Genomic DNA, 24,310 nt, shown 5'->3' with positions numbered 1-24,310 from the left:
CTGCATAGATGGATCCTGGCTTCCGCCACCTGATATATCACTCCAAAACTTCTCAACCTCCTTACCCAGGAAATATCCCATAGGTGTCTCCGGGATAGCATCAGGAGTGGTCTGGAAGCCCAAAAGGTCGCCGAACTCTTTCTGGCTGAAAGAGTACTCAACTCCGAAAAGCCTGAAAGCAGCATACCCATCCGGTCCAGAGTATGGGTCATAGTCGAATGAACTCAGGAACTCCAAAGTCAGGTTCTTGTAGGTGTTACTCAAGTCATCAGCAAACTCGTCCCAGTGAAGCTGGTGGCTAAGGAATCGGATACTCGGCTTGATACCCAGTGCCTCCATATAGTGCTGATCAGGATAACGCATGGGTGCCATAGGACGCTGATACAGAGCGATGTAGCGCTCCCTCTGAGCATTATCTCTATAGGCCACGTGCATGTCATCAAAATCCTGCATCCTGTAAAAGTTAAGAAAGTGATCCTGAAAATACAAACCATTCAAATCTTAGTCTTAATGCAAAATATGATAAAATAAAATAAAAATAAAATTAAATAAATGCGAAAAACTAAAATGAAAGAAAAACCATGGGTTGCCTCCCACGCAGCGCTCGTCTAACGTCATTAGCTTGACGATTAGAATTTATACACCTGTAGTAGTAGGACTCGGTGGATCAATCAGGGTGTGGCTTGAGTAGTATGCTGGAATGTCTCCTTCTTCGTAGAGCTTCAGTCTTTGTCCATTTACAATGAATGGACTACAGGTATCGTTCTTGATTTCTACGGCTCTGGATCTCAGAATCTTGGATACTTCGAAAGGACCAGTCCATCTTGAACGTAGCTTTCCAGGGAAGAGTCGTAACCTAGAGTTAAAAAGGAGAACAGGATCGCCTATATTGAAATTTTTCTTTACTATTCTTATGTCGTGATAGGCTTTTGTCCTCTCTTTATATATTTTTGCATTCTCGTAGGCAGATTGCCTAAGTTCTTCTAATTTATGAATGTCTAGGGTACGTTTTTCTCCAGCGGCTAGGTAGTCTAAATTCAAAGTCTTAATGGCCCAATAGGCCTTATGCTCTAATTCGAACGGTAAGTGACAGGATTTTCCATAAACTAGCTGATAAGGAGTAGTTCCTATAGGGGTTTTGAAAGCGGTTCTATAGGCCCATAATGCTTCTTAAAGCTTCTGAGACCAGTCTCTCCTAGAAATAGAAACAGTTTTCTCTAGGATTTATTTTATCTCCCTATTAGATACTTCTACTTGGCCATTAGTCTGTGGGTGGTATGGTGTTGCTACTCTATGCCTAACTCCATATTTTCTTAAAAGTTTGTCAAATATTCTCGATATAAAGTGTGATCCTCCATTGCTTATGACTAAACATGGTGTTCCAAATCTAGGGAATATATAGTTTTTAAATAATTTGATTACTACCCTAGTGTCGTTTGTGGGTGCAGCTATAGCTTCAATCCACTTAGACACATAGTCTACAGCTACTAAGATATACCTGTTTCCTAAGGATGGTGGAAAAGGTCCCATGAAATCTATACCACATACGTCAAAGAGTTCTACTTCCTGAATGTTTCTTAGAGGCATTTCATCACGCCTTGAAATGTTTCCAGTGCGTTGGCATCTATCACACTTGACAATGCAAGCATAGACATCGCGCCACATTGTAGGCCAGAATAGGCCAGCTTGAAGAATCTTGGCGTATGTCTTAGATGTGCTCGCATGTCCATCATAAGATGCAGAATGACAATGCTCGATAATATTATTTACCTCTTCTTCTGGAATGCAACGGCGAAAAATGCCATCTTTACCCCTTTTGAAAAGGAGCGGTTCGTCCCAATAGAAGTTTCTCACATCGTGGAAGAATTTCTTCTTGCGGTGGTAGTCAAGATCAGGGGGTATTATATCAGCAACTAGGTAATTAACGAAATCTGCATACCAGGGTACGTTACTTATTGCTAAGGAATTTTGAGGGTGCACATAAGGATCTAGGTTATTATCTTCAATGGTTTCTACTCTAGCGATCAGTCTATCATAGGCAAAATCATCATTTATGGGTACTAGTTCAGGTTTTAGATGTTCTAACCTAGAAAGGTGATCGACTACTACATTTTTAGTGCCTTTTTTATCTCTTATATCTAAATCAAACTCTTGTAGTAATAGAATCCATCGGAGTAACCTGGGCTTGGCATCTTTTTTACTTAATAGGTAACGAATGGCAGCATGATCGGTGTAAACTATAATTTTTGCTCCTACTAGATAAGATCTAAATTTGTCTATAGCGAAAACTACAACGAGTAATTCTTTTTCAGTTGTTGCGTAGTTAAGTTGGGCAGCATCTAGGGTTCTACTGGCATAACAGATGGCATGTAATTTTTTATCTTTCCTTTGTCCTAGAACAGCTCCAACTGCATAATCACTAGCATCGCACATTATCTCAAAAGGTTCTGACCAATCAGGTGGTTTCATAATGGGTGCTGAGATTAACACTTGCTTTAAAAGATTAAATGCGTCATTACATTTTTCATCGAAAATGAATTCAGCATCTTTCATTAAAAGTCCAGTTAAAGGTTTAGTTATTTTGGAGAAGTCCTTAATGAAACGCCGGTAGAATCCAGCGTGTCCAAGGAAGCTTCGGACTTCTCTGATGGTTTTTGGGGGTTTTAGGTTTTCTATAACTTCTATTTTAGCTCTATCTACCTCTATACCTTTTTCGGAAACTATATGTCCTAAAACTATTCCTTCGGTCACCATGAAATGACATTTTTCCCAGTTTAGCATGAGGTTCACCTCCACGCATCTCTCCAGGATTTTCTCAAGGTTAGCAAGACAATTGTGGAAATCAAATCCGCAAACCGAGAAATCATCCATAAACACTTCCATGATACCATCTAGGTAATCTGCAAAGATTGACATCATGCAGCGTTGGAAAGTAGCTGGGGCATTACAGAGGCCGAACGACATTCGTCTGTAGGCAAAAGTTCCATAAGGGCATGTAAAGGTAGTTTTTTCTTGATCTTCGGGGTGGATAGGTATTTGGAAGAACCCAGAGTATCCATCTAGATAACAGAAGTAAGAGTGTCTGGCTAGACGCTCCAACATCTGGTCTATAAATGGTAAAGGGAAATGGTCCTTCCTAGTTGCTTTATTTAATTTTCTATAATCTATACACATCCGCCATCCTCCTTCTAAACGTTTTGCTACATGTTTGCCTTTATCGTTTTGCACGACTGTGATGCCTCCCTTTTTAGGTACTACATGCACAGGGCTCACCCACTTACTATCCGAGATCTGATAGATGATTCCTGCCTCAAGTAACTTAAGAACTTCCTTTTTAACGACATCACTCATTATAGGGTTTATTCTTCTCTGATGTTCCCTAGAGGGTTTTGAATCTTCTTCGAGCGAAATCCGATGCATGCATACGGATGGACTTATACCTTTCAGGTCAGAGATATTATATCCTAAGGCTGAGGGATATCTTTGTAAAACGTCTAAAAGTTGGTTCGTTTCCTCTTGGCTCAAGGTAGCACTAACTATAACTGGACGGTTCATCTTTTCATCGAGGAACTCATATCTCAGGTTCTTAGGCAGTTCCTTAAGTTCTAAGATGGGTTTCTTAGGGCATGGCATAAGATCTGGTGTAAGGGATAAACATTCGTAAAGGTTATCATCGATGTAGGGTTTCTTAAAGTCATCATCTTCCCTTATGAGAGTTGATGGTAACTTAATTGTTTTTATAATTTCTTTTTGTTCTAATTCTCTAACACATTCATCAATGATATCTAAGGCATAACATGAGTCTCCCATCACAGGTGCCATAAGAAATTTCGAAAGTATAAATTCTATTTTCTCGTCACCTACCTCAAATGTCAAATTTCCTTTCTTGACATCTATTATGGCTCCTGCAGTCGATAAGAATGGTCTACCTAGAAGGATTGGTATATCATTGTCCTCTTTGATGTCCATGATAACGAAATCAGTAGGGATAAATAACTGACCTATCCTAACAGGAACATCTTCTAAAATGCCTATCGGATACTTAACAGATCTATCGGCTAATTGAAGTGACATCTTAGTAGGTTGTAATTCTCCTAAGTTTAACCTCTCACAAACTGCTAAAGGCATTAGGCTCACACTAGCTCCTAAGTCTAGAAAAGCTTTTTCGATGACATGATTACCTAAAAGGCAAGGAATGGAGAAATTTCCAGGATCTTTATCTTTCTTTGCTAATTTGTCCTCGAAAATAGCATTACATTCCAAAGGCTTCGGAATGTCAAGTCTACGTTTGTTGGTAAGGATGTCTTTGAGAAACTTTGCATAAGAAGGTATTTGGGTGATGGCTTCTGTGAAAGGGATTTCTACATGAAGTTTTTCTATAACTTTAATAAATTTTTGATACTGTTTATTGATTTGGGTTTGTTTGAGTCTTTGCGGATACGGTATAGGTAGTTTATATGGCGGGGGTGGTACGTAAGTTTTATCTTTAGGTTCTTCTCCTTTTTCTCGACCTTCCTGGTTTTCAGATTCCTCTGATTCCTTTACTTCGTCCGTGGTTTGGTACATTCCTTAGAAGTTTCGGGTTCACTCAATCTAGGGCTTGGTGGCTCATCATAAGCGTTCCCACTTCGTAGGGTAATGGCATTGGCTTGTCCTCTCGGATTTTGTTGAGGTTGTCCAGGGAATTGTCCTCCAGGTGTAGTCTGAGGGGCTTGGTTTAAAGCTACCTAGGAGATATGGGTTTCAAGCATCTTAGTATGAGTAACTATTTGGTCAACCTTGGTTCCTAACTGAGTAATCAATTCGTTAACATGAATGTTTTGGTTCATGAACTCCTTGTTTTGTTGGGTTTGAGCGGTGATAAAATTTTCCATAATTTTCTCAAGGCTCGGCTTTGGTGGTACAGGTTGCATAGGTTGATTTGATCTAAGGGCTCGATAACTAGGTCTCGGAGGTGCATTATTTTGGATTGGGTTATTGTTTTTATAGGAGAAGTTCGGGTGATTCCTCCATCCAGGGTTATAAGTATTCGAACATGGGTTCCCTTGGGTGTAGTTCACTTGCTCAGAGTGGGTTTCGTTTAATAGACTGCATTCTGCATATTGGTGTCCTTTGGTTCCACATATCTCACAATCCGACGAAACTGCGGCTACAATATTCGGGTTTATGCACATATGCTCGACCTTAAGAGCTAATGCGTCCATTTTAGCTTGCATCATGTCTATAGAGCTTAGTTCATGCACTCCTCCTTGGGCTTCCTTCTTCTCAACTGTCGCTCGTTCGACTCCCCATGATTGATGGTTTTGAGCCATATCTTCAATGAGGGCACTAGCTTCAGGATAAGGTTTGTTCATCAGAGCACCGCCTGCGGCAGCATCGATTGTCATCTTTGTGTTGTAATGAAGTCCATTATAGAAGGTTTGAATGATTAACCAATTTTCTAAACCATGATATGGGCATGCTCGTAACAACTCTTTATATCTCTCCCAAGCTTCGAACAGTGACTCTCCTTGGTTTTGGGTAAATCTAGTTATATGGTTTCGGAGAACGGCGGTTTTACTCGGGGGAAAATATCTAGCAAGAAAAACTCTTCTAAGGTTATCCCAAGTCGTAATGGAATTGGGTGGAAGGGAATCTAACCATGATAGGGCTTTATCTCTGAGGGAAAAAGGAAATAATCTTAAACGTATTGCCTCAGGAGAAGCTCCATTGGTTTTAGAAGTGTCTGCTAATTGAAGAAATATTTTTAAATGTTGGTTTGGGTTCTCAGTAGCGAGACCCACGAATTGTCTCTGTTGCACTAGTTGCAACAGGGATGGTTTAAGTTCAAAATTATTAGCTGGGATGGTTGGGTTTACTATACTAGAACTAGTTTCTTCATTAGATGGTTGAGCGAAATCTTTAAGAGGTCTTTGATTTTGATCTTCGGCCATATCTCTCTTAATTCTATGAAAGAATAAACGTGCGCGAGCGTAACGTTCAGGTTCCGCCAGAGGGTATACTAAGCTTAAACTTCCGGTGTTGCGAGTTCTTCGTATTGACCGGCGGGAAATAGCCTAAGTTTAAACGATATAACAACAGGAAAATGAAATTTGACGAAATTGGTCCCCGACAACGGCGCCAAAAACTTGATGCGTGCTTTTCGCAAGTATACGAACGCGTTAGAGTAATATAAAAGATTATCGAATCCACAGAGACCGAGTGTCAATCTATCGTTATCTATTGTTATGGTGTTTATCAAAGGCAATCAAAATAAGTGTTTTTGGAGTGTGCAATGAAAAATAATATGTTGAATAAAGATTAATTAATAAAGACAGGGTCGAATATAATTCACGTAATCAATTAATAATCCAAGTACTTGCTAATAGAGCTGCTTATGGGCAATGTTTTCTACTTTGAAAAGAACTAATTTAACAGGAACTGTCGCTTTCGCGTATTCAGAACCGAGTTGTACTCCCTAATCAAACCCTCTTATTGTCACTTATAAAAAGGCGCGCATTGCGTTAGAGTAGTAAACCTATTTTTAAGAAATATAGTATCTTGACTAAGTTGAAAAGTATTATAACCTGGATTTCTTAACCAAAAGAGGTTCTTACGAACCAGACTCTAAACTTATAAACACGTCCGAAAATAGTTTTAAAATCTCTTTTCTTCATAATGTTAAAATCTCCTAATGAACTAAACAAAACGCTTTCGCTGTTTTTGAAATAGTTAAAAACAATTAAGTTTAAATAGACGTTGGACGGCTTTCGATCTTACCCAACGGAATTGAAGTGCGGGAAAACTTAAGTTGAAAATTAAAATAGCCCTTAAGTGTTTCTACGAACAATTGTACAGATTATCGGTTCAATTACGATCCTTACATTCTAACCTTATAAATTTAGTTAGACATGGTAAAGTAAAAGTGCATTAAAATAAATAAAAGTAGTGCGAGTGCGGAAAGTAAATAAAAGTAGTGTGAGTGCGGAAAATAAATAATTTAAAGCGAGTGCGAGAAATAAATAAAGTAAAGCGAGTGAGAGAAATAAATAAAGTAAAGCGAGTGCGAGGAAATAAATAAAAGTAAAGCGAGTGCGGGGAAATAAATAAAGTAAAGTGAGTGCGAGGAAATAAATAAAGTAAAGCGAGTGCAAGGAAATAAATAATTTAAAGCGAGTGCGGGAAAATAAATAAGATAAAGACAAGTAATAAAAACCTGCTCCAATCGGAGGGTTGAATAAATTGCAAAGCGGAAATGAAAATGGCGGCAGGATTAACTTCCTTCCAAAGTGCTCCAAACTCGATTACAGACTCTATCACAGACTCGATTACACAATTGTGGTAACACTCCAATGCGAAGCAATTACCACTTTATAATACTGAATATATGCCTAAGTGAAACAAAGTTGCTCTGAGTTTGCCTCTGCTCTAAGTTTGGATGATTGTAAAAGTGAATTCGAGTTTCTATTTATAAGCAAGTAAAAAGATGGAAATGACTTGGATGCCCTTCAACTTGAAAATGGGAGGGAAACTATTTTCCTCTTGTGGCGCCCGCCACAAGGCCATGGCGCCCGCCACAAGCACAAAATGAGGCGCCTTAGTGGAAGTAGTGGGGAACGTGGGAGTTGAGGGAAGTTGAGCTTGGACACGTCATGGCAGGGTCTATGGCGCCAGCCATGGGGTATGCCACAAGTACAAAATGTTGAATTTTAGGGTTTTTGGCTCTTTTTCGCTCCTTTTCTCGATCGGGGCTCCGATTAAAGTAAAAACCTGAAAACAAAGAAAAACATAGCAATAACACAACAAAATGATAATAAAACAACTAGAATGCATGTGAAATCGGAGTCGAAAATACGGTAAATTTTAGTGTTATCAGTAAACTCAATCAACGATAAGAAACCATCCCAAGCACCTCCTTGCTCTAGAATACAAACTCTTAACAAATCTTCCAAAGACTTAATAGTCCTCTCATTATGATCGTCTGTCTGCGGATGGTAGGTAGAACTCGACCTCAACTTTGTTACCAAGGCATCCTACAAACTCTCCCAAAACCTTGATGTGGACCTCAGATCTCTACCTGAATCAATACTTGATGGAGATACATGAAGTTTCACAATTATAATGATGTAGATCTCTACCAGCTTCTGCAACGGAAAACTAATCTTTATCGGAATAAAATTCACCAACTTAGTTAGTCTATCCATAACCACCTGAATCAAATCACATCCTCTAAAATTATTTGGAAAACCTATCACGAAATCCATAGAAATATTGTCCCACTTCCACTCAGGAATACTCAATGGTTGCATTATTCCAGACGACTTTTGATGCTCAATCTTTGACTTTTGACAAGTCAAACAAGCATAAACAAACTTCACAACATCCTTCTTCATCCCTGACCATACAAAAAAATTTTAAGATCTTGGTACATCTTAGTGGCTCCAGATGAATACTCAGACTGCTTCTGTGGCTCTCTTCCAAAATCATATTCTTAAGTCTTGTTACATCAGGTATATAAACTCTATCCCAAAACTTCAAGATCTCAATCTTATCAACCATAAAGTCCATCTCTTTACCTTGGATAACTAACACTCGACAATCAACCAATTCCACGTCCACTTTCTGACCTTCTCTGATTCATCGTGAAAATTTCTAGTCAACTTCAGCATCCCCAACTTCACACTAACAAGATTCATCTAATATACCAAGTTAAGATCTCGAAACTGCTCGATCAAATCAAAATCTCTATCCATCAATACCTACATATGAAAGGACTTCCTTCCTAGTGCATCTGTTACCATATTAGCCTTGCCAAGATTATATCTCATCTCAAAATCGTAGTCCTACAAGAATTTTATCCACCTTCTCTTCCTCATATTCAATTCTTTTTTATCAAACAAGTATTTCAAGCTCTTATGGTCGTTGAACACTTCAAACATTTAACCAAAAATATAATGCCTCAACACCTTCATCATAAAAACTACAATTACTAACTCTAAGTCATAGGTAGGACAATTCCTCTCATGAATTCTAAGTTGTCTGGAACATATGCTACAAGTTGATGATTCTGCATAAGCGCACCTCCTAAACCCGTCTTAAAAGCATCATAATACACAACAAAGGATTCCTTTTCATATGGTAAGATCAACACTGGTGTCGTCGTTAACCTCTTATTCATCTCTTGAAAACTCTCCTCGCACTAGACATCCCACACATAAGCTTGACCCTTTCGAGTCAATTGGGTCAAATTCAATTCTAACTTTAAAAACCTTCGATAAATCTTATGTAGAAACCAGCCAAACCCAAAAAACTGCTGATCTTTGTAATAAATTTAGGACCTTCCCATTGCAAAACCGCATCTACTTTAGAAGAATCAACTGTTATACCACCATAGGAAATCACATGGCTAAGAAAAATCACTTCCTGCAACCAAAACTCACACTTAAACAACTTGGCGTACAACTACTTCTCCCACAATACGTGTAACACAACTCGCAGATGTTCTGCATTCTCTTCATCTGATTTAGAATACACCAGGATATCGTCTATGAATACCATAATGAACTGATCCAAGTAAGGATGGAATATTCTATTCATATATTCCATGAAAACACATGGGTAATTAGACACATCGAGTAACATCACTGAGTACTCACAGTGACCGTATCGAGTTCTAAACACATTCTTTAGAATATCTTCAGCCTGATCTCAAATCAATCTTGTTGAATACACAAGCAATAACTAACTGATCCATAAGTTCATCAACTCTTGGAACATAATACTTGTTCTTGATAGTAACTTTATTTAGTTGTTGATAATCAACACATAACCTCATACTACCATCATTCTTCTTCACCAACAATATTGGTGCTCCCCGCGATGATACACTTTTCCTGACAAGCTTCTTTTCAAATAGATCTTCTATTTGTTTCTTTAGTTTACTCAACTCTAATGCATATATCCTGTATGGTTCTATCAACACAAGCCTAGTACCAGGTACTAAATCTATGATGAAATTAACTAGTCTCTCTGGCAGTAGATATGTAATGTCGTCTGGAAACACATCTGGAAATTCGCACACTATAGGAAGACCAATCATCACCGCTTTACTTTTGACTTTCAAGGAAGCAAACATCGCAAATACTTGAGCTTCATCTTTCAATAACTCTTCTACTTGACTAGCATATATAAACCTCGAATCTTCCTCTTCAACAAACTCAGGAAACAACACCGAATTATTATATCAGTTGATATGAGCATGGTTGAACTCCAACCAAATCATCCCATAAAATAACTTCAAGTTGACTTAATAGTAAGAAGACTAAGTCAATACCAAAGTCCTTACCATATATCGTTAAAGGGTAATTCAAACAAACCAAAGAAGTAGTCACTGACCTCTTAGCTGGAGTATTGATAACCATACTACCATTCATAAGAGAAACCACAAGATTCAATCTTCTCACACAGTCATGAGATATGAACGAATGTGTCGCACCCGTATCAATAATAGCAATCAAAGGGAGATTATTAATAAAACATGTACCTCGAATCAGATTATCAACGATGTTCACAAACATGTCGTATGCTACGGAAATAAACAAATTTCACAAACCTATGCCGAATGGACCGACCTGCTCTGATACCAACTATGTAACACCTTAAAACCCCATGACTTTATTTAATTAAATTCATGAAAATAAAACATATTTAAGAATCAAGGGTGTCACACATCTCTTTAACACAAACATGCTTCTAAAAAAAAATCAAAAATACACAACGGATAATATCAAATAGGTTCCACTGAATAAATCCAAACAAATAGCTCAATACTCAAGCACAAGGGAAGAAGTCCCATAAATATCAGAAAAATAAAACACAAATCAAAACAAATCACGTCCCAAAAGTTTGGATGTTCGAGTTATTTTATGGAATTATCCATGTCTCCAATTCCTCTTTGGAAAATATTCTCTATGAACAATAAGACTGTCATTGGCTCTCTCTGAGCAATGGACCTCGTCACTGGCTCTCACTGAGAATTGAACCTCGTCATTGACTCTCCAATATATATGAATGCATTAACATATAATATCAATCACAACTCATAATCAATTAGCAAATGATATCTCATATCTCGTAATAATGTTCTCTCTGAACAACTGCCTCTATTGACAAGCTTCTTTATGAACTACAATTTGCCAATGCAAGGCCATCATAGTAGTTCTCTTTGAACTACACAACTCGAAATATTGCTATATAATTAAATCTCAATAATTATATTTAAAATAAAATAGTAAAATTATATTATTAATTAGTAACTCAAAACACATAACAACTCAATTTCCTTATCAACTCATAAATACTCAAAAACATATCGACCGAGTAATAGTTATATTTCATACTCACAACTCATCAAAAGGGTAATAATTCTTATCTTTTACTCAATAGAGTTCTCAAAGGAACTCTAAACATCTCTACAACAATTTCTGCAACTCTAAAACAACTCTAAAGTGCTTAAAAGACAACTCTTACATATAAATATAACTCTTATGAACTCTATTGGTTAATGGTCTGACTCAGATAATAATAAAACGACCCTAAGGTCACAATTTGACTCTCAAACTTATCAAAAGGTTATAAAAAGGTCATTGAACATAAAATTACTCAAAAACTGGCTGACTGGATAACAAATCCAGATGCCAACCCTATTTTTCGACTTTTTCGACTAAAGTTGGTTTTTTGTTAAAAAGTAATTTTTGGGATTTTTCATAAAAAATAGGCCATTTAGGATTTGATTATCGATCTCTCAGAAGAAAATATCAATTATACAACACATACATAACATACTCAAATTATCAACAATACCCCCAAAATAGGGCAAGACCATAAATCAATAACATCAATATCATCATGGATTCAAAACAACTCAATTCAATGTAATATAATCAAATTTTTAATTCAAAAGGGATTTAGACAAACCCTTTTGGCCACAAACATACAATCAAAGCAAAACACATAATAGGGAACGAGGAGGCAGGAAGGTTAGGACCCTTCGCCATCCGACTGCCTTAACACCACTACTACAAAATATACCTATGGTAACATAATATTACTATAACCATCTTATCAACGGTAGTAATATCTCATTTTTAACGCGCATGTATTTTTTAGTAAAACATTATTCATCACAGTTCCTAGTATCAATCATGGTCATAGAGTATGTGTAACAAGCTTCGAATCCTAGCATGAACGTTTTTCCATTTTTTTTCAATAAAAATAAACCCGCGTCCCTTAAAATTTATTTTATATAAAAATTGAAAGTAGAATAACAACAATTGTTTCAATCAACCGTGATTATATTTTCCATATTTTACTACAGTTGTTGTTTGTAACTGTTGTCAAATTCTTTCCTCTTAAATTAAAATATAACAAGTTCTTTATTTCATTCATAACACACAAGGGTGCCATAGAAAACAAGACGATAGCGATAGCGAAATATTTAGCATTTTCATTCATTTCTTGGAACAAATATCATTTCTTGGTCTCTTCCTTCTTTACAAAGTATGATACACTACCTTTCTGTGTCCGTTGTTCATTGCTCATTATTCATTTCTTGGTCTATCTCGTGCGATGTGGTGTGGATTTTCGTTTTGTTGTAATTGGATTACTTTATGGTTTGGGTTTATTCTGATTTTTTTGATGTTTTTGCTGTTTCAAAGCTATATGTTTTTTATCATGTGTCATGTTCTGACTTTGTGATGATTTTGTGATATTTTTGTTATTTCTGTTTTGGTGTTATAACTCTATTGCAAATGAAGAAATAAATGTGGTTATGAATATGCTTTAGGTTTTTGTGTTATATTGTGTAACACCTCAAAATTTGCCCTCCTCTCTTGGGACTAGCTTTGCATTTTTGCATATCATTTGTAGGTCATTAGGCATTGCATATTTGCATAACACGTGGCTACATTGAGCAAGTCATCCTCCTAAGTCTTGATCAGAAGATAAGAGAGGTTAAGATGCAAGTTAGGGTTTCATTGGATGGATCACAAATCATCTGAGGGTGGTGATTCAAATTAGGGTTTCATGGTTTCTCAAAGAGATTGAGCTTGATCTTGGGTGAAATGGTACATCATCATCATCATGGTCTTGATATCATCCAAGAGATTGATCAGATACCTTGAGATTAGGGTTTTGACCACTGGTCAACCCTAATCAGTTGTATTGGGCCAATCAGGGCTTGTGAAGGAGATGGGGTTTTCAATGGATATGGGGATCATCATATGATTATATTGAGCTTATGGAAGCTAGGGTTTCATCATTGAGCCATTTTCATCAGGAGTTTGAGGCTCAATTTGATCAGTGCATAGCCAGATTCATCTATCAGTCAGAAAAGTCAACTGTGGTCAACTGTGCCTAAATTGATGGATTTGGAGGTGGGAGAGGGCAAGAGACACTTCATTCATGTCTAAACAAGTTTCATTTGACATTTCAAACATCAAGAATGAAGAAAATAAAGTCAGATGGAAACTTTCCAAAAATAGCAGGTGACCTGTAATTGGAAACTGCCAAAAATGGAAAGTTTTTCACCTCAAGATTACGTGTCCAAAAATGTTTCAAATGAAATTTTGTTCAACATTAAAGTTGTAGATCTTGCTCTCACCTTTCCAAAAAGTCCAAGAACATGAATTTCTCATGTGTGGTTGGCAAGTTATGATCAAATCATTTTCAGAAAATGTTGATTTTCAAAGTGGCATAACTTTTGAATGGAAAGGCCAAATTGGGTGATCTTTCTTTGAGAAAACCACATTTGATGTGTAATTTCATGATGCATTATCACATTTCATCAAAAATCATCATAGCAAAAAGTCATTTTTCAAGTGATTCATTTTGAAAATTGGTGGGAAAAATAGTGAATTTCCAAAATACATGTGATTTCCATACAAAACCAATTCCAACACATTCTAAACATCATTTTGGACTTGCTTGAATGGTTTTTGCACTGTTACATTGGCTGAATTAGAAAAGGGCATTTTGGCCAAAACACTTGAAATTTCATTTTGCTTAATCACTTCCAATTTGCTTAATCATGATTACTAACTGGATTAGCATGTGGTATAAAGTCATAATCATAACAGAAAATGCATAATGACATTTCATTTTCTCAGATCCAAAAGCAAAATCATCAAATTCTCTCCAATTTTCTTCAAGCTTTTTCAAACTTTTTTTCACATTTTTCCATCGAATTCATCATCTATCATGTGTGTTCTTGTTTGATCCATCTTCTGCAGGACTTTGTGAGCATCTGTTGAAGGAAATTGTGGCAAGAATATTGAAGAATCATCACTGTCCAATCCAGCTCATGTTCATGAGAGTTTGGCAATTCTTCAACCTGGCGCATAATTAAGCTAAGCTACTCGTTCCAATCAACGTCTACATCATCAAGCATCATCTGTTTTGGCATTTTGGACCTGGAAACACGCAAATCCAACAGCTGCACATCAAGAAGGTACCATAGTCGCTTTAGTTCTTTGAGAACTTGCTGTGTTGCTGCTTGGTTGTATAAACCAATTGAGGTAGACTCTCTTGTCTCCATGTAGTCTGGAAGACCTGGCTTGTTATTTAGCCAGGCAACTGTCTGAAGTCCTCCTTAAGAGGCGATGTTTGTGATTGTTTAACTTTGTCCCCAAGCAGGAAAAGACCTTGATTAAGGCAATTGGCAGACACAAGAGGTGTGTAGTCCACCTCCTGCTATTCTTGTTGAGTCGTCCCTCTTCTCACACCACTGTGTTGATGCATTGGGACATTAACCCAAGATCAGTTGAGTCAGAGTCATGAGTGTAGAAGGGTTCCCACTTTCTGAACCCACACTCCTTTGTCTGAAGCTCTCCCTGGTCAGGGATAAGAGCTGTGAGGCACACCCCTCACTCACCTTTCATCTGGCTTCACCCTGACTCTCAATGTCAGGGTTAAGAGCTAACATCACCCGGATACAGGTGACTTGCCTTGGCAGTCTAACCCTTTATTTGAGCCCGCTTTGACTGGATATAGTGTGTGCTATTTGGAATGTTTGCTTTGTTTTGTTTATGCTTGCATGCTTTTTTTTTCCTGGTTAGGATTAGCTTGCTGTTGTGCAAGTAGATAGCGAATCATAACATAGGGCAATGATGCATGATAACATCTAGGCTCGAGTCCAGCTCCCTAGTAGTGTGTCTCCCTTTGTATCTGGTTAGAATTTCTTTCCCGTTCAGGGGAACTACGTCGCCCTGATCCTCATACCAGATGAGGTACGTAGGCAGGAGACCGTGCGAGGTCTCTCCGGGCACTTTTTTCTTTTTTTTGTGTGTGTTTGCTTGTTAATCCTCTTGTGTGTCAGGATATGGATGTAAGCCCAGCGATTGGCTGTCCGTATCCTGAGTGTGTTTGTTTGGTTCGGAAGCTGATGTAAGTCCAGCGATTGGCGTTCGGGTTCCAGGTTTGCCTGTGTTTGTGTGTGTCTTGTTTGGCGTGCGTGAGCCGAACTACGGTAGCTCTGATTCTCGTTCCAGACGAGATACGTAGGCATAGGACGCGATGTCCTAGCAAGCCCTCTTCCCCCTTTTCCCACCTGTGTTGTCTTTGGTGTGTGTGTGTGTGTGATGTTTGTTTTAGCAACCTTTTTCTATCTTTTGAGCGTGGATCCCGTCGAGTACGACGGACGTGAGGGGTGCTAATACCTTCCCCTTGCGTAACTGACTCCCGATCCCATTCTCTTTGGTCGCGAGACCATGCTTTTCCCAGGTTTACTCTGAGCGTTTCCTTTCCCTCTTTTGGGATAAATAACGCACGGTGGCGGCTCTGTTTGTTTTTTTTTAGCCCGCCGGTTGTTTTTCGCGGATGCGACAGCTGGCGACTCTGCTGGGGACATTAGATGTTGACCTGTGCTGGTCCATCTTCCCTAAGCGAGTCTCTCCTAGCGTTCTAGGATAGTTTAGGTTGCTTGTGCCGCTTTATTTATTGCATTTATTATTCTGACTGTGTATATATTTGCATAAATATTTGCATGCATCATACTATCATGTTGCTATCCTCTGTACAGGTAGTTCCTCTGTTTGGGGTGGGTGTTCTGAGTGGGGCTAAAACCCAGGCCCGAGTATACACCTAGGATTAGTGTGGTCTCATGTTGCCTCCTTCATGTTAGGTCAACATGTGCTTGGCAATGTGATGTACCACAAGCCGGACGAGGTTCACTTGATAGTGCTCTTCCTTTGTGGGGTACTCCACTCGGGTTGAGTCACTTCATCTGAACTATTGACTTCGGTGACCGATCATTTCCCGGATCTTTGGTTTAGATGATCTCAGGAGAGCTACAATGGCACACCCGAAAGGGCAAACCCATTGAGTATCTCTGCCCGATTGTCGAGACTATTATCCGCCTTAGGATGACCTGTTTAGAATTTACCTGTGAGGGGAGGGTGATTCTTACAGATGCATGTTCAGATGGTGACTTTGATGGTGACTTTTGGTTCCGGTGATCAGAGTCCTATTTATAAGTCGGATTTATGGACCTTTATTTCCGAGACGCCGGAGTGCTGGCCGTGTTATTTATCAGTGGGGATCCGTTTATTTCAGGATTCCCCGGGCCGATTCAGAGGATTGTGGTTATCTGCTCAGAGATTGTCTGGTGATGATGGTGATGTATCTTTCAGTTCCGTTTATTTCGGAACCCTCAAGTCGGATTTGTGGTTACATATTCCTTCAGATGGTTATGATCAGTTCAGAGATCAGGCTTCAGTGCAACAGATGTTCAGATGACTTGGAGGATGGCTATGCATTGCATTCATTCATCAGCATCATCACATTTTACATTTACCTGCATCTAACACATGTTTATTCATATGCAGGGACATTTTTGATTGAGATCCTGGTTGAGAGATTTCTTTGCTCAGACATGAGGACCGGTTTGAAGCATGATGTTGCCTACAGTTTCTTCGACCCAGAGATTGGTGTGTTGAGAGATATGATAGCCTTAATTACACCCGACCATGTGGGGATGTTCCGTGAGGCATACGGTGGTATTCTGAAGATGGTTTTCAGACTCACTGATAACGACAGAAGCGTCATTCATACACTTCTCCAGTTCTACGACCCGGGTTTGAGATGTTTTGTGTTCCCGGACTACTTGTTGGGACCTCTGATGGAGGACTATGCTAGCATCCTGGGTATGCAGATCCGTGATTAGATTCCTTTCCATGCTACTAGGGTGGAGCCTGACATCCTTGGGATTTCCCGTGCTCTTTATTTGAGTCCGGAAATGATCAAGGAGGGTTTGAAGGAAAAGGGCAAATTACCGGGTTTTCAGTTGAGTTTCTTGGAGGCCAAAACCAAGGAACATGCTGCTATGGGTAATTGGAAGACGATTTGTGCTTTGGTTGCTGTGAGCATTTATGGGATCATTCTGTTTCCTAATCAGAAGAGCTTTGTCGACCATAATGCTATCAGATTGTTCATGCAGAGGAACCCTATTCCTACTCTGATTGGAGATGTCTATTACTCGGTCCATAACCGGAATGAGAAGCGGCGTGGGGGACTGATTCGATGTTGTGCTCAGCTGCTGTATAGGTGGTTTATGGGGTATCTGCCTTCCAAGGGTGCTTTTGCTCATCTCGATCCGACTGTCAAGTGGTCATTCAGATTGATGGGTTTGCGGGCTGCTGATATAGCATGGACTCATAACGGTATGGCAGGACGGGATTTCATATGCAGTTGTGGGAGTCTTCCCAATGTGCCTCTTGTGGGAGTTCAGGGTTGCGTCAATTACAACCCGGTGCTTCTCAGGAGACAGATGGGGTTTGCTGTGGAGGGTCCTCCTCTTGGACGAGAGATTCAGGAGTCCTTTTACTTTCCGATTAAGGGCAATCAGGCCAAGTTGAGGCAAGTATTGGATGAGTGGCGTGACATTTAGCGAAAGGGTAAGGTTCCTTATGGCAAGGTCAATAGTCGGTATTTTCCTCTATTCGATGATTGGCTTCGGAAGAGGATCGAGATCACACATCTACCATTTCCGGGAGGTGATCCTGGGTGTCCTTTGATTGAGGGTCCGCGTTCTTCTGTCAATATGGAAGAATTCCTCGAGATGAAGAGAGCCAGAGATCAGTTGCTAGCGGAGAAAGCTGAATTGGAGATGAGTGTTGCTCGGATTCAGACGGCCAACCAGGAGATCAGAGTGAGGATGGAAGATCAAGATAAGCGACATGCATTGGAGGCAAAGCGCTTTGAGATGGATACTGCCTACTATGGGAAGGTCAGTCAGGCTTTGACGTCTTCAACAAAGGAGCACGACATCACCAAAGAGAGATTGGCTAGAGTTTCAAAGGTCATTGAAGATCAGAAGAGGAGGCAAATCCTCGTGAGGGATCAGAGGGATGACAGAGTCAGGGTTCTCATTGATGAGTGGGAGGCCAAACTGAAGATTAAGGAAGCAGAGAATGTGAAGATCATCGCCGAGAGAGATCATTACATTGCTGAGAGAGATCATTACTTCAGGCAGATGAAGATCCATCAGAAGGAGGTGGGGAGATTACAACAGGAGAACACCGAGCTCAGGTTCGCCGCAGAGTTCGCGAAGATGGTTGATGATATAGGGCCTTCTGTGGGACCCTCATCAGGATAGCCAGTATTGTTTGTGTGGATTACCGTCAGGCTTGTTGACAGAATTCATTTGCTTGTATTTCTTTCCTAATTCTGGAGATTTGTATCTGATTTGATGTATGACTATGGCACTTATTGTGCATTTTGCTATGTGATGGTTATTTTCATTCAGTGGTTGATCTTCAAGCTTTATTTGCTTTCCCGTATGCACTCACACAGCACACACATGGTTGGGGGTATTTTGCTAAAATCATATATCTCTGATCGAATGATGAATATCAGAATATTGCTGCCGGGTTATTATTTATCTCGATGAAGCCAGGATCGAGAGACAAAGTGTTCCTCATGTGGATAAACACTGCATTCATGCATGATCATAATAACTTGTGTTTTATTTTGCAGGTATCAGTTCTAACGTGCTTGATTATTTCAGGAATCATTGCTCGTGCTCGCAGAACTGTACCTTTGCACTCAACACGCCCGCACAGATATTTCACTCGACGCAATACTCCCAGACTAATGGATCTCCCGAACACAGATATCCTCGAGTTGAAAGACAAGATGAACGAGCTGATCAACATCATGCAAGGTTTTGCAGTTGGTCAGAAAGCTCTAGCTGACAAAGTTGAGAAGCTCGAGCGGGCTTCAGCGGCAAATAGTGGTGTCAACCTGGATGGTGTCTCCCACCAGGGGCTGGGTGGTTCTTGAGACGGTGGTAAAAGGACAATAGTGGGTATAGTGAACAACAATGCTGGAGGTTTTGGTGCTGCGGGTGGTCAACCTGGTCAGAATCTGAAGGACAGTCTGTTCCCGCCTTTCTTTGGGGTCGATGATGACAGAGAAGAAGATAGAGAAGTCGATCAGTTCTCGATGCACAACGAACCGTTCGGTCAATACGGTGCCCCACCACAGAATAAAGAGATTCAGCTGCTGGCTGAGAAGATCCGAGCTTTGGAGAGCTATGCCACTCCTGGGGTGGTTAACATGTCGAACATGGGGCTGGTAGAGGGGATTGTGATCCCGCAGAAATTCAAGGCGCCCACATTTGATAGGTACAATGGGAGTTCCTGCCCCGAAACTCATTTGCAAGCGTTTGTTCGTAAGATCTCTGCATACACCATGGACCAAAAGCTGTGGATGTACTTCTTCCAAGACAGTCTGTCCGAAGGCTCACTGGAGTGGTACACCAAGCTCAAGTCCTCAAATATCAAGAACTGGCAAGATCTGGGGGACGCATTCTTTAAACAGTATCAGTTCAATGCTGATATGGCTCCGAGTCATACCCAGCTGCAGGGTATGTCTCAGAAGAATAATGAAGGGTTTAAAGAATACGCTCAGAGATGGAGGGAATTGGCTTCAAGAGTGCAACCTCCACTAGTTGACAGAGAGATGTCCGATCTCTTCATGGGGACCCTGCAAGGGGCGTTTGCTGAAAGAATGGTTGGTTGTCCGGTGACAAACTTTTCAGATATAGTTGTGGCTGGTGAAAGGATAGAGAGCTGGCTGAAGCTCGGAAAAATACAGGGTAATGCTTCATCTTCAGGATCGAAGAAGCCCTTCGGTAACGGCCAGAGGAAAAAGGAGGGTGATACCAGTGCGGTGTATGCACAGAGGGGACCCAGTAGGGATCGTTACTTCCAGCACACTGCTGCAGTAACTATTCCTGATGACAATCAGCCTGCACAACAGCAGCAACAGCGGCAACCTCAACAACAAAGACAACCATTTCAGCAGAGGCCTCAGAGGGCTGGTTATCAGGTGCGGGGGAGAATGAATGACCGTCAGTTCGACAGGCCACCTGTGACTTACTCTTTCTTGTTCAAGAAATTGCAAGACTTGGGGTTGGTACAATTAAGGACTCTGGCACCTTTGAGACCTGATCAAAGGCCAGCCAATTATGATGAGAATGCAAAATGCGAATTTCACTCAGGTGCGCCCGGACACAATATAGAGAACTGCAAAGCTTTTAAGCACACAGTTCAAGACCTGGTGGATTCGAAAGCGATCAACTTTGCACCATCTCCCAACGTCAATGCTAATCCCATGCCCGCGCATGGTCAAAGGGGAGTGAATGTTGTCTCGGAGGAGAACAGAGTGGGGCTGTTGTCTGTTGATCAGTTGAAGATTCCTCTGAATGAGGTTAAGAGGCAGTTGATGTTGAATGGGGTTCATCCGGGCTACGGTGTTGATTGTGCTGAGTGCACTGTTGTTCACAATGGATGTGAATTGTTGAGAGAGACTATCCAGGGGCTGATGGACAATGGAAGTATTCTGATTGAGAGGGCTGATATGGGAAAAGAATAGGTCTCCACCATAACGATATACTTTGACCCGGTTGATTTGTCAACCCTGGCGGAAGCGGCTCCAGTTACCATCACGGTACCTGGACCAATTCCGTATGACAAAGATGATGCCGTGCCATGACATTATGGGGGGAAGTATACTGTAACGGAGAGAAAGTAGAAGATCAGACTGCAAGTGAAACCACCGTTTCAAAGGTGGATAATGCCGGTACCAGTGGGTTCACTCGTAGTGGCAGACTGTTTGCACCATATGCCTTGAGGGGAGGGGAAGGAGAAAAAGAGAAAAAAGAAAAGGCCGAGGCTTTAGCCAGGGCGAAAGGGAAAGCAGTGGTGAGCGATGGTACTCCAGTGGTGACACCGGCGCCCGTGGGGTCGGAAGAGAAACTTGATGATGATGCAGAGGAATTCTTAAGGATCATCAAGAAGTCTGAGTACAAGTTGGTGGACCATCTGCAGTAGACTCCCTCCAAAATCTCGATTCTGTCGTTGCTGTTAAGCTCTGAGGGGCATAGAGAGGCTTTGATGAAGATCCTGAAGAAAGCCTATGTTCCCCAAGAGATAACCATAAACCAGTTGGAGATAGTCGTGTCTAATGTGCATGCCAGCCATGGGTTGGGTTTTACAGACATGGACCTGACGGTGGATGGGAGGAATCACAACCGGGCATTACATATCGCAATGGAGTGTAAAGGAGCCGTGCTTTCGCATGTGCTGGTTGATACCGGCTCCTCATTGAATGTGTTGCCGAAGAAGGCTCTGGCAAAGTTGAATTGTGACGGGCTGATTCTGACACCCACTGATCTGATAGTAAGGGCGTTTGACGGATCAAAGCAGGCTGTATTTGGAGAGGTTGAGCTTCCTGTGAAGATAGGCCCGGAGGTGTTCAAGTCGACTTTCTACGTCATGGATATCCAGCCGGCATACAGTTGCCTGTTGGGTCGCCCATGGATCCATGCTGCTGGGGCAGTGACCTCGACTTTGCACCAGAAGTTGAAATATATCTGGGAAGGACAGGTTGTCACTGTGTGCGGAGAAGAGGACATCTTTGTCAGCCACCTGTCCTCATTCAAGTACGTTGAAATGGACGGCGAAATCTGGGAGACGCCGAGTCAAGCGTTCGAAACCGTTAAGGTGGAGAATGCTCTGTTTGCAAAGGAAGAAGAGAAACCGTCCATTGCTTCATACAAACAGGCCGCCGAGGTGGTGAAGAATGGAGAGGCTCCTGGTTGGGGCAGGATGATGGATATCTCTGCAAAGAAGGACCGCTTCGGAGTGGGGTACCAGCCGGGCCGAGGCTCAGGACAAGGCAGAGGACGCCGTACATCAGTCACCTTCACTAGTGCCGGAATGCTGGATCCGGATCACATCTGCATGATGGGTGATGAAGCTGATGACGACTGTGAGATTGACCGGTGGATAAAGCCGTGCGCACCAGGGATGGGAATCCAGAACTGGAAGGCTGAAAAGATCATCCGGGTCACTCTGCTCGAAGAGTAATATTTTTCCTGTTTCAATTTTATATGCATGAAAGCCATACGTGTTGCCCGACACGTAATGGTCCATTGTAAGGGCCACCTCAAGTTTAAATTTGCAAGTTTGCATCATCAATAAAAGGATGTTTTTCAGTTAAAAGCGGTGTTCCCTGTTTTTCATTTATTTTTGCAGTTTAAAAATAAAATAGAATAAAAATGGCAATGTTTTCATTTTTCTTTTTAATTTGTCTCGTTCCGGTTCTAAAGCAATGCATGAATCCACATTCATGCAGATGCGATCATTCTCCGGATCTCATTGATAACAATCCTGTTACACCCTCACATGATTTCGACAATCCGATCTATCAAGCCGAAGAAGAAGGCGAAGAAGATTGTGAACTGCCAGGGGAATTAGCCAGGTTGTTGAAACAAGAGGAGAAGGTGATTCAGCCGCACGAAGAGCCGATTGAGGTTGTGAATCTGGGTACCGATGAGGTCAAGAAAGAGGTGAAAATCGGGGCTGCTTTGGAGGAAAGTGTCAAGAGCAGAATGGTGGCATTGTTGAAAGAGTATGTCGACGTCTTTGCCTGGTCTTATCAAGATATGCCAGGGTTGGATACCGATATTGTTATGCACAAGCTACCGTTGAGAGCAGATTGTCCTCCAGTGAAGCAGAAATTGCACAGAACTCGACCTGACATGGCGATGAAAATTAAAGAGGAAGTGCAGAAGCAGTGGGATGTTGGTTTCCTTGCTGTCACTAATTATCCGCCTTGGGTCGCGAACATCGTGCCAGTCCCGAAGAAGGATGGGAAGGTGAGAATGTGTGTGGACTACCGAGATCTGAATAGAGCTAGTCCGAAGGATGATTTTCCGCTACCTCACATCGATGTGTTGGTAGATAATACAACTCAATTCTCGGTGTTTTCCTTCATGGATGGTTTTTCTGGCTATAATCAAATCAAAATGTCGCCAGATGATATGGAGAAAACAACGTTCATCACACCGTGGGGCACCTTTTGTTACAAGGTGATGCCATTCGGTCTCAAGAATGTCGGTGCTACTTATCAGAGGGCCATGGTGACTTTGTTTCATGATATGATTCATCATGAAATCGAATGCTATGTTGATGACATGATAGCAAAGTCCCAAACAGAAGAGGGGCATTTGGTAGATCTGGCCAAGTTGTTCGACCGGCTGAGACAGTTCAGACTGAGGTTGAATCCGAATAAGTGCACTTTCGGGGTGTGGTCCGATAAATTGCTGGGGTTCATTGTAAGTGAAAAAGGAATCGAGGTTGATCCTGCTAAAGTAAAAGCGATAAGAGAAATGCCTGAACCGAGAACAGAGAAAGAGGTTCGTGGTTTCTTAGGTAGATTGAACTACATTTCCCGGTTCATATCTCATCTAACAGCCACGTGTGAACCGATATTCAAATTGTTGAGAAAAGATCAAATGGTCAGGTGGAATAATGATTGCCAAGCGGCATTTGAAAAAATAAAAGAGTATTTGCAGGAGCCTCCGATTCTGATGCCTCCTGTGGAGGGAAGACCGTTAATTCTGTACCTGACGGTCCTCGAGGGGTCTATGGGGTGTGTATTGGGGCAGCATGACGAGTCTGGTCGAAAAGAGCATGCCATATACTACCTTAGCAAAAAGTTTACCGACTGTGAAACAAGATATTCACTGCTCGAGAAAACTTGATGTGCTTTGGTCTGGGCTGCTCGCCGACTAAGGCAGTATATGCTGGTTCATACCACTTTATTGATTTCCAAGATGGATCCAATCAAGTACATTTTTGAGAAGCCAGCATTGACCGGACGGATTGCGAGGTGGCAAATGATTTTAACCGAATATGATATCCAGTATACCTCTCAGAAGGCAATAAAGGGGAGTGTATTGTCTGATTACCTCACCCAGCAACCCATT

At 41.0% G+C, this 24,310-nt stretch overlaps 1 non-coding gene across 1 annotated transcript; it reads left to right on the top strand.

Annotated features, from left to right (window-relative positions):
- The first annotated feature begins 5,442 nt into the window (after positions 1-5,442).
- Positions 5,443-5,549, top strand: LOC127109271 (small nucleolar RNA R71). Its single transcript, XR_007796599.1, has one exon. It is a non-coding gene; the product is annotated as a small nucleolar RNA R71 (small nucleolar RNA).
- The last annotated feature ends 18,761 nt before the right edge of the window (positions 5,550-24,310 follow it).

Source organism: Lathyrus oleraceus, chromosome 7 (genome assembly GCF_024323335.1).
Source record: "Lathyrus oleraceus cultivar Zhongwan6 chromosome 7, CAAS_Psat_ZW6_1.0, whole genome shotgun sequence".
NCBI lineage: Eukaryota > Viridiplantae > Streptophyta > Magnoliopsida > Fabales > Fabaceae > Lathyrus > Lathyrus oleraceus.
Note: the sequence above shows the minus strand (reverse complement) of the source record. Positions and strands in the feature narration are given on the sequence as shown.